Source organism: Hipposideros armiger, unplaced genomic scaffold (assembly GCF_001890085.2).
Source record: "Hipposideros armiger isolate ML-2016 unplaced genomic scaffold, ASM189008v1 scaffold_1466, whole genome shotgun sequence".
In the NCBI taxonomy this organism is placed as follows: domain Eukaryota; kingdom Metazoa; phylum Chordata; class Mammalia; order Chiroptera; family Hipposideridae; genus Hipposideros; species Hipposideros armiger.
The window spans coordinates 59003-70782 of record NW_017732816.1 but is presented as its reverse complement, the minus strand read 5'-3'; the positions used below and the strand labels follow the sequence as shown (position 1 = coordinate 70782).

The window sequence follows — 11780 nt, the reverse complement described above, 5'->3', positions numbered from 1 at the left end:
CTCTCTCTCTCTCTCTCTCTCTCTCTCTCTCTCTCTCTCTCTCTCTCTCTCTCTCTCTTTCTTTTCCTTCCTTCCTTCCTTCTTTTTTTTTTTTTCTGCCTAAAATCCTATTTCTCACTGAGGCCATTTTGTATAACTCTGTGCTCCTGATTAGAATACTAGAACAAGGCAATGATGAAAATAACAACAAAGGAAAAAAAACATTTAAAACACACAAGGAAATGCAATCATGAACGCTCCTGATTTAAGGTTTATGTTAAGTTATAACATTATTATTTGGAGGGCTATTAAGATTTAATTAACTGTGAAGGAAAAGGGGAACAGGAGACTTTGTGTTAAAGCAATTTGACTTTGAGCAACTAAACATGGACATGTTAGCTTTCTCTGCTTTCTTTACATAGCTGCACATAAAAGGGTAAAGCCTCTCAGAAAAAAAAGAAAAAATCCTAAGTAGAAGCAGTGAGTTAATGTAATCTTGTATTTATAAAATTATTGCGAAGGTTTAAACCTCTTAAATCTTAAAGTCAGGCTTAACCCAGGAAATGGCTAACTTTCTATGGTGTGAACTATAGAAGAAGAAAATCCTAATTTAACTTTTATGTTGCCTGTAGACCTTACAAGTTGGAGGAGGCAAGATAAGGTACAGAAAAAGTATATGTTGTTCTAATATTTTTAAAAATTATTCTGATGTATTAAACACTACAACTGAATAAGCAGTTGTTATTCTTAGTGTTGCTTCCATTGTTATATCTAGGAATATTATTTCTTCCTCAGGTGAAATTAGGGTAAAGCCTCTAATTATATAAAATTATAATTTTATATAATTATAATTATATAACTTTATATAAAATATGCTTTGTATAAAATATGTTTGACTCAGAGCAACTACTATGACAAACACTTCTAAAGTATTAGGGGCTTTACATAATGAAAATTTATTTCTGGCTAATATCACAGTTCAAATCCAGGTGTTTTGTTCCACAGTGTCCTTCAGAGGGATCCAATTTGCTTTCTTTTTTTTTTTTTCTTCTTTTTACAAGTAGATCTTTGAAATTAACTGGTCAAGGGGAAGTAGCTGTTTTGATCATTGACATTTTTCTTAAAAGGTTATTTGCTAATTATTTTTATCTGATAATCAAACTAGTTAAAATTCTGGCTCTGTTAAAAAAAAAAAGTACTTGCAATGCTAAATAAAATCTTTTCTTTCCTAGGCTGTATTTTCAATGTTCTGATTCAAAAGGAGCTATGATTATGCAGAATTAAGAGCTTTTTCCCCTCTACTCATTAAAAAAGAAAGAAAGAAAGGAAGGAAGGAAGGAAGGAAGGAAGAGAAAGAAGGAAGGAAGGAAGGAAGGAAGGAAGGAAGGAAGGAAGGAAGAAAGAAAGAAAGAAAGAAAGAAAGAAAGAAAGAAAGAAAGAAAGAAAGAAAGAAAGAAAGAAAGAAAGAAGCAGGCCCTAGACTAGCTTTACTGTGACCTGTGTATTTGCAGAAGACTCCTCACTCAGAAGGGCACCGTGCTTGGTTCTCCTACTGGCATCTTGAAATTCTTAAAAATTTTATCTTTGAACTTGTGTTTTGTAAGTTAAGTTGAAAGGGCAGTGGATCATACACCTGAAAGAGGCTCGATGTGCAATGTGTGTGCGCCTCCTTTCCCTTCAGCTCATGACATCAGCCACACACACAGTGCCCGGTGAGCACAGAATTCCCATTAGCTTTTCCAGTCTCGTGGGCCCTCTGCATCCTTACTGGATCCTCTAGTTCCTGGCAAACAAAGGAGGAGAGACAGAGCAGAGAATAGGGAAGTTTTAAATTTAATTTAAAATAATGTAACCTAATTGAATTGAATTAAATTATTTTAGGGACCATCCCTCAAAATGGCATATTTCACCTCTGTCCACATCACTGGGCAGATCTCATTCCTATACTCGCAAAAGGACCAATTCCATAATTTGGGGGCCCAGAATAAAATGAAAACGTGGGGTCTGTTGTTCAAACATTATTCAGAACTTCATGACTATGGCAACAGAACATTAAACCAACACAGGGTCTTTCTATATGTGGGCCATATGTGATTGTACAGTTCACATTCCCATGGAGATGATCCTAAGTTTCACTTAAATTCCAGGGAAATTGGGAAATGTGGTCCAACCGTGTATCCAGCAGAATAAGGCAATGGTGTTTGATAAGTGTATTATCAAATAAAGGTTGCTGCAACAAATTATCACAAACTTACTGGCTTAAGTAATACAGATTTATTGTACAGTTCTGGAGTTCAGAAGTCTGAAATGGGTCTTAGTGGGCTAAAATCAAGCTGTTGGCAGAGCTGTTTGTGTCCTTTCCTGTAAATTCCAGGGGAAAATCTATTTACTTACCTTTTCTATCCTCTAGAGCCCACCACATTCCTTCCCTCAAAGGCCATGCCTTCATCTTCAAAGGCAGTATCATTCTGCTTGTTCTCTTGTCATGTTTCATTCTGACCATAGCTGGGAGTGATTGGAAGGACCATGGTAATAATATTCGCCCACCTCAATAACCCAGGATAATCTCATCTCAGTGTCTTTGATTTAATGGTATTAGCATGGTCCTTTTTACCATGTAAAGTAACATATTCACATGTCCAGGGGATTAGAGTACAGATATTTTAGGAAGCCATTATTCTGACTACCACAGCAAGCATATGGCATTGTTTCAACTTGCTACACCATGGGATGTAGTATAACATATTTCTCTAGTGAATTCTATCCAAAGAAGTTTAGTTTCTGAAAGTAATTAGCCCTAATCAAAAGAATATTACATCATGGAAATCATGTGCTCCAGGGATGGTTCTGGCGCCCTCTTCCCTTTATATATTCTCCCTAAACTGTTTTCCTTTACAAGAGCATATGATTACTATTTCTAAAGACTGTCTAGTAAATCACCCAGTCCTAGATCTCTTTTTCTACCTTTGTTGTGACTAATTTTATTTCTAAAAGGAACACAAATATTTGAATTACCCAAAGATTGAATAACTGAAGTTGAATCAGGATAGACAAAATAAGAAGGTAAAATATATATGTATATGTATACATACCAAGTCAAAGAGTTAAATCTAGTACTCATAAGTTATTTTCCATAAAATTATTCTTTATGTTAAATGCAGTTACTTTGGATTCTGATAAAATGCAGCCTGCCAACTCATGCAAAAAAAATTTTAAGCAGTTTTATTTGGCACCCCCAAAAGCAAAAAATCCACTTTTTTCTTATTTTTTAATTAGTAACAGCAAAGTTGTTTACTAGATGTTTAGAGGCATGTTTAGAAAATGCAGTGGGATTCAGTGAGAGAAAAATTACATTTTTATTCTCCTCAGGCAATGTTGATTTAATATAACTATTTCTGAAAGAATGAAAGTCCCACTTGAATGCCATCTGCTTGATTTCCACTATGCTTCATTTCTTCTTCCTTTATTAATAGGAGGATTTGAGAAAGGATGAGGATTCACATTTGAAAAAAGAAGAGAGAAAATGGGAGGAACAATACTTGATATTTTCTTTTACCTCACCTCCCATCAGCTGTGTGGAGTCTAATAATAGTCACTCTGTAAGATGAATTCACCAAGTACCATCTCACGTAATGGTTAAAATGTACCTGTATGAAGAGAAAGATGCCCCATAGGTGTAGGTGATATCTTAGATCTTGTTTGTTTATCAAGGAATTTTAATAGCATCAGACCAAAAAAAAAAGTAGGACTTTTGTATCTGTACTTGTGTATTAGAATAAATCGCTTATGTCCTTGAGTATTAGTCAACTTTTGCTGACTTATGCAATGATAATAAGTAACCCTAATACCTTAGTAGCATATAATAACATTAGTTCAGTTCTTGCTTATGTTATACGCCTGTGGTTGTCAAGTGTTTTGTCTCTGCACTGTACACCTTGACCTTCTAGAACACAGGCTGATGGAAGAGCCCCATTTGGAACATGCTATTCTTATGGCAAAGAGAGAAGAGCAGCATAGTTGGTGGAAACAGAAAACAGCACATTAAGCTTCTTCTAAAAATAGGCTTGTACCATTTCTAGGTACTTTTATTGACTGAAGTATATCACATGGTCACACTTGACATTGGAGAGGAAGTATATTGCACTTACTGGATGGTAATGCAAATCACGTAGCAGGTGCCATGGTATGTAGCCTCAAAATAAAAAAAGGAGAGATTTGGATTTGGAAGCCTAATGTAATCAAACACACTTGTTAACATAATTCCAAGTACAAAGCAAGCTATTACTTTTTTTCTTAATCCACTGAGTTCTTCAAATTATATCTCCTATATTTTAAAAATTACATAAATTAAAGTAGAAACATTGTGATATTGTAATGTTTGGGGTAATTACAAATTTAAAGAGATAATGTAAAATTCTGAGAAAGCTGGAGTATTGATTGCAATACTACAATTTTTTTTTTCCTGCTAAGGGAGGAAAACACTTCAATCAGAGAATATTGCTTTTTTATTTCAAGCTTATTGTTTTTTCTTTAAGAATGTATCATTATTTTATTACATGTAGCTATGTGGCTAACTAAGCAATTACATTTCTCAGGATCCCTTGCGGCTAAAGGTAGTCACTTGGATGTAAGAGTTGACAGACGACACTTCTGAGAAACTCCTTAGAAGTGGGGCAGAAGGCTAATGTGTATGTTTATACCACCATAGCCTTCAATTTCCTTCTTCCTTAATAGGACTAACACCCAAAGGATGAAGATATGTAGTTATTTGGGCACTTGACCCGGAAGATGGAAGCTGAGAGCTAAGAATGTTGGAGCTAAACATTAGAGGAGTTTGTGTCTTTGCTAGCAAGGTGTAGCCTACCTTTTAGTCTTGGAGTGCTTAAATTCTCCTCAAGTTTATATGGAGAGGTCCATATAAACTTCAGTTTTGTTTGACTCACCATGATTTTATATTTCTCTTACTAGCAGCTGGGCACAATTACTATATGGTACAAGACTTGATTAAGGAATATTGCCTAACAATCGAGGTGAGCCCATTGTAGCTTTTCTGACAGAGATCTGTGTGGATATTTAACTGGGAAATAAGATGATATAGAATAATATGCCAAAGAGAACAAGGCAGGATTATGATGTCCAAGACTAGGAGGAAGATTGAAACAGTGCTAGTATTCAGCCAAGTGAGTACAACTAAAGAAATGGTATTGCATTAAGTAATATATGACTGCACAAAGCTTAAACACTTTATGTGTAATAATAGATATGGATAGATACACCTTTGAGCAGAAGTGAATCACACAAATCCACATGTACAAATACATAAAAAGTTTGTATTTTCATGTATAGATAGTGTCAAATCAAATAGACTCCTCAGTGATACTTAGACTGGGAAAACATAGAACCATGAGTCCTCAGTTAAGTAGCTCGATAGAAGGCATATTCTCTCTTATGGGAACTTGACACGAATGTCAGCCACTTGCTTTATTTCCATAGACTTCTTAACAATAGCTACTCCCAAACAATGGGAACTTTTCAAAAGGTTCTATTGGGAATGAAGATTGGAGCTTGTAAATACACAAGTGCTTTAGTTTTGGGTTCTGTTTTGTTCTATTTTGTTTTTAGTCTACTATTTGTAAATGTTTTCCTCTCTTGGTTCCAATTAGATATGTGATTAATAATAATAATAATAATAATAATAATAATAATAATGACACTACTCATTCAATTCTGTAGAACCTCTGTTTCAAGTAGCCAGCAACCTTTCCAACTAGTGGGCTAAGCAGGTGCACCTTAGTGTTTCTAAATTCCTATGATGCATTGTCTTTGTCCACACTCTGATTTTGTCCTTCCTCATTTATTCATCATCACTTGAAGGCAGCAAATCTAAAAGGCTTCTTAACTGCTGAAAGTTTTACCTTTTGAAATCTATGGGAGCAGGTATCTATAATTTCATATAGATTGAGAACAAGAGCAAGAAAGAAATAGACTCAAATGGTTATGTCAGGAAATAACATTAATACACAGCGATAATTTAAACTAATGCAGGTGTGATCAGCACAAATAAACTGACGGGTCCACATAGATTGTAGACAACCCAACAATTATACCATTAAAACATATTTTAATTAATTATAATTACAGGGAGAGAGGATTTATGGTGAATCTCTGCTTTAGTTTCCAAAGTCAGAGAAAGATTTCCAAGTTTCCAATGAGGAATTGAAAATATTTGACTGGTTGAAGTTAAGAGGGCGTTATTAGCGAACATGGGCTGGAACATGAAGAAGGAGGTAGGAAGAGGAATAGGAGTGGGAGAGGGAGGAGGAGAAAGCAGAGCATGTATAAAGCTGCATTTTAAGCAGAGAGGGTGAACTGAACAAATGTTGGAGGTGAACAAGGAAAAGCTGGCTGAAGATCACAGAATAATAAAGGATCTAGACATTAGCAGCTGGCTAGAGGCCTACAAACTAGCATGTTTTGACTATTTGAATATTTACATTAATTTTTTTTTGGACTAGAATTAGAAATTCACACTTTGATATTTTAAAGGGAAAGTGAACTAACATCTGATTTTTTGTGGAGATGTTCAGGTAACATCTTGCTTTTGTAGTGCATGGTTGCTGTTTTTATTCTAAATTTCTGAAATACATGATATTTTTGTATGATTCCTAAACACTGGTAGATTAAAAATTATTTCATAGGTCTTAAAATAGATATTTTGCCAATTAGTCAAAATGTTTAATTATTTTTTAATATAAAGAAGCCAATGTTTTCTTTTTGTTTGTTTCATTTATATTTCTTTATCTCCTAGGGGAAGTGGAGTATTTTATTTTCCTGCTACAGAATCTGCCTCTCAGAAGTGTATCAATTGCATTCAAGTTCTTACAGTTAAATTTGTCCATTTAAAGTTATTTTCTGTATTTACCTTGCTGGTGCTACTTAGTGCATAATAGCTAGCTAGCTAGCTATCTTGTTGAAATAGAAATGTCCACAACACTCTTTTTTCCTTTTAGAAATGATTTCAAGCATGATAAAGAAAAAAAAAAGGAGCCAGCAAAGCACTTGTCATTTTTTTTTATAAGTGCTGCACTTATTTCTTTCAGGCATTTAGAAAAAGACAGAATATATATGATTTGATTTATTTTACCGTTGCTTGGAGTACATTTGATTTTGTGTATTTTAAACAGAGAGACAGAAATTACTTGATATACAATATCCGTCAAAACAACTTGGAAACCACTTAAGAGGTTGGTCTTTATATGAAGTCAAGATAGCTTTTCCATCCAAGTAGCTTTGAGTACTTCTGTTAAAAGTATATAGAGGGAAGGAGATGAGGAGGGCAGTAAAACAAAGAAGGAAAAAGGTTTAAGTTGGAAATATGACTTCAAATATTATTAAGGCCTTTCAAAACAGATGCCCTAACCAGTAAGTTCCTATTTCATAGTAATAAATGTCAACATTTGGTCTGAAGTTAAAGCACTGCTGAAAAGTTCCAGTGGTTAAATATGAAATTCTGCTTCAAATAACAAATTGCAGCTGTTCTAATTGATTCAAATTGTCTTGCCCAAAGGAGATACTCAATTGACGTACACTGGATTGCTTTATTACCTTTCAGAAGAGTAACTAGGACTTTCCATTTTAGAGTATCAGTGAATTTGCTTTGAAATCTACCACAGCAAATATTTAACAGCAACCTACACTGATTAATAAAGGAAGAAAGTAATACATACTGCCACAGTAAAATAACATAAAGATTCAGGAAGTTGGTAGAGAATTATCCCTTTTGAAATTTGGCTGGAAAATACACACACACAAACACACACACACACACACACACACACACACACACACACCCTCCTGAAAGAGTAATATGTTCTCTGCTTTTAAACATAAAATAGCAATATGTTCTCTACTATTTTTTTTAAACACTTGTGACCATTTAATGACTTTCTCTCCATGTGATTTCAAGCTATCAAGAAACATTTTCCCCCAACACCCTTAATCTTTTCAGCTCTTCTGCTTAAGAATTTGGCCTTCATGATGACAGGCTGCTTTGGGAGCTCTCCCTTCCCCAGAACTTGGTAGTAAGTAGCCTGATTGCACCACATCAATTATTGGAGCAACTCCAGTCTTGTTTTAGGCAGTACTTACCCATGTCTACTCACTGACCAAGGTCCACAGTTTATCAAGATTGACAGTTGGGCAGAAGCTCTGGTTCCTATTTAAGCAGTAGTGCCTCATGTCAACTTTCCCAAAGTAACCTGGGTGATATTTGATACTGTGGTGACTGACGCATGCCACCAGCATTACTTCAGCCTCCTGGATGCTTTTGGTGCTTGCCAATGTGACCTTGGCTGAGGCTCACGTGGCCCCCAAAGTTTCCAGGTCTTCCTCAGTCTGGATGGCACGTGTGCCACAGAGATGAAAGAGGGAGTCTTTTGCAAAGTCTAGTGAGGTATCTGTTCTCTGCTATATTAAATCTCCATGAACAGCTGGAACATTAGTTTTTTAGCTGAGTGATGAGAAAAGTATTGTTGAGCCAGTGCCCTGAATCCTAATCCCCCATCCCTATTTATTTTGTGTATGAGGATATCTCATTCTTAACATTAGCCTATTTTGTGGAAGTCTGATGGGCTTAGCTCCTGTAATGTAACTATTCAATGCTCTGCCAAGGCCCAGCAAGTTAGAATGACAAATCCATACATAGTAATGATGGTGTCTAATAAGAACATGCGTGACCATGATTAGAGAGGATAGAGGCAACTCGATCCTTTAGCCTAGAATCAGGGTAGAGCTTAAAGCAAACCACTGCTGTCTACAACCATCACAAAGAGCCATATTCCCCTCCATCACAAATCTATTTGTCATTGCTGTTGTTGATCTCAGTGTGTCCTGGTGCCTAAACATGCTCCCCTCCTGGACACAGTAATTCTCCCAATTTTCATATTAAATCCCCACTGAACTTTTGCTCATGAACAGCAGGCTAGGTGACCAAGGATAGCAGTCACTTAATCACCCCCCAGATAGACAGCATGATTTCTTTTGCAAGAGTAACTGCGGTTAATTTTTGCAAACTGAGAAAATCACATTTTAAATGCCTTGTCTGCAGGCCATTTACAGCTAATTTGAGAATGAGCATGTTGCTGTAAGGCTGTAACTTAAATAAATGTTAAGAGTATACAGATAACTTATAGCAGTAATCATACTGCCTTGTGCAAACTAGAGGTAGGCTACATCCTTCATTATATTTTTCTATAACTTATCTCCACTTCACCTCTCTTAACAAACAAAACACACAATTTATGGGAAAGAAAAACAAGAGACAGTGAGGGAGGGAAAAATAGTGAAGTTATTCCAGCTGCTTATTTTAAAAAGTTACCTGTTACCTCTAGGTCAATATTTTCAATGGATATTTTTAAGTCTGTGTCTCATTTGAACTAATAGTACTAGGTAGTATTAACCATTCTCTTCTTTTGAAATTCTTTTTCCCTTGGATTTCATGAACAATACAGTCTTCTACTCTACCACACCTACCATCTTTCTGGTTTCATCCATACTAATCTTTACTACTTCCCCTCCTCTTGTTAGATTTTAGAGGTCCCCAAGATTTGGTCCTATTTATTATCTTTTCACTGTATCTATTCTATCTTGGCAATCACATTCAAACCTGTGGTTTTACTTACTTTTCAACTTATTAATCCCAAAGCTAACTTCTGAGTTCTAGACTCATACCACTCTCTTTCTACATGGCGCATTTGGAGATTTCAAAGGGAACTCGATTTCATAATATCCAAAGCTGAACTCAGTTTTTTTGTTAGATATCATGCCCTACTCTAGCAGTCTCTGTTTGAGTGAATGAGATCACCATCCATCAAGTTAAGCAACTTAGAATTTCAGAGGTTTAAATTCTTCCTCCTTCTTTATCTCCCATACCAGATACATTTCCATGGTCTGCATTTATATGTTCTAAATATGTGCTGTATCCGTAACACCAACACTCTGGTTAAAGGCTCTGTTTCACCTGGCCTACAACAGTAAATTTTATCTCACCATCCACCTTCCCATTTGACCCCCTTGAATCTGTTCTCACACAGGGGTCAAGGTGATATATTTTAAATATTAATATATTTTTGTTGCCTCCCCTGCTAATCATCTTCCAAAGATGGCCCATTGTTCTTGAGATAAATATGCATTCAAAATTCAACCCCTGATTATTCTCTAGGTAATTTTATACCATTCTTCACCTCTCTTTCTGTATTTCGTTTGTATTGGCTTCTTTACATCTGAAAATTCCACTTTGATCATCCTCCTCATGCCATTGCACCAGCTCCAACCTGGAACAGTACCACCTAAAGCAAGTTACTACCTTCTCGTTTATCATCTCAGCTTTAGGGCCGGCTGAGTGGCTCAGTTGGTTAAGAGCTCGCTCAAGAGTTTGAGCTCTGAGCAACAGCGGTTTGAGTCAGCCCAAGCTGAGCAGCCGTGAGCTGCCAACAGGTGGCGGGATGGCTCAAAAAAAAAAAAAAAAAAAAAATGTTATCATCTCAGCTTCGTCATCTCTCCCTGAGGCGAGCCTAGTATATTGCACGACCTAGAAATAGTCCCATTATAACCTCTCATAACTCAGTTTCTTCCCCATTATCACATTTATTATAATTATATATATGTGTCTATAATTAGATAATGAGCTCCTTAGAGAAACATTCATGTTTATTTTTATTCAGCTGAGTGATAATCTAGTGCCTGAAACACACATATTAGACACTCGAGAAATGCATCCAAATGTCTAAAGAAAAGACCTGGTTTAGTTTGTATATCATCAAGCTGAATTTCATTACTATAGTTGCTCCAAATTTCCTGTGTTCTCCCACTTTTCCACATCATAATTTTACCTTAATAGCATCTTCTTCCAATGTTGCCTCAATATCTTTTCTGATCTATAAGGGAGCACAACACAAGGTTAAAAATATAGTTTCTGAAAAAGGCTGCATAGTTCAAATGACTTGTCTACTTTACAAGCTTTGGGATATTTGGTTAGCTACTTTATTGTTCTGAGTTTTAGTCCCTTGATCTGTAAAAATGGGGATTGATAATATTGATTTATGAGTTTCTGTGAGAACTAAATAAAAATGTCCATTGAAAGCCTTTAGAACAGCAATTAACACATGCTCCATAACTATTAGCAAATGTTTTCAATCAGATTTTTCATGTATTGAAAAATTTAAGGGGATATACAGGGAAATAAGGGTGCAGATGCTCCATTTTTGAGGGGTTGGTCTGTGCAAAGAGTTCTGTAATAGAAACGTGGGCTCTATCAGAAAAACCTAATTTACAAAATGATTTCTTTTTTTGAGTAATGATGCTGTTTTCATAAACTCTAAGGAGAATACAGGAAAAGGACACTATCCTAGATCTTCAGGCACTTCTAAAGGGAAAAATGACAAAATACTGGTCAGCAATTCATCTTCAGTATAAATGCTTAAAGTTTATGCAGATGGTTTTAGCTCTGTCTTGCCTTGGGTGTCAGCTTACAGCAAAAACTACTTAATTGGTTTCTATAAAAGAACATACTTTTTCTAGGCTTGATTTTTAAGGAGGATTTTCACTTTGATGAGGATTATTACAGTTTCAGAATTTTTTAGTTCGTATCAATATGTTTCCGGAAAAACTATTATAAAGTCTGGAGATAACCAGGAAAAGAAACAATTTATATAACAGTTGAATTGTAATACAAGATGATAGCTATTTTGCATTTTTTTATCTGGTTGTTGTGAAAATTATTGCTCATCACAATTATCTTGTTT

General features: G+C 35.5%; 1 pseudogene; it reads right to left on the bottom strand.

The window, feature by feature from the left end:
* Positions 1-7940: 7940 nt before the first annotated feature.
* Positions 7941-10913, bottom strand: LOC109377591 (60S ribosomal protein L27a pseudogene; annotated as a pseudogene).
* Positions 10914-11780: the final 867 nt, after the last annotated feature.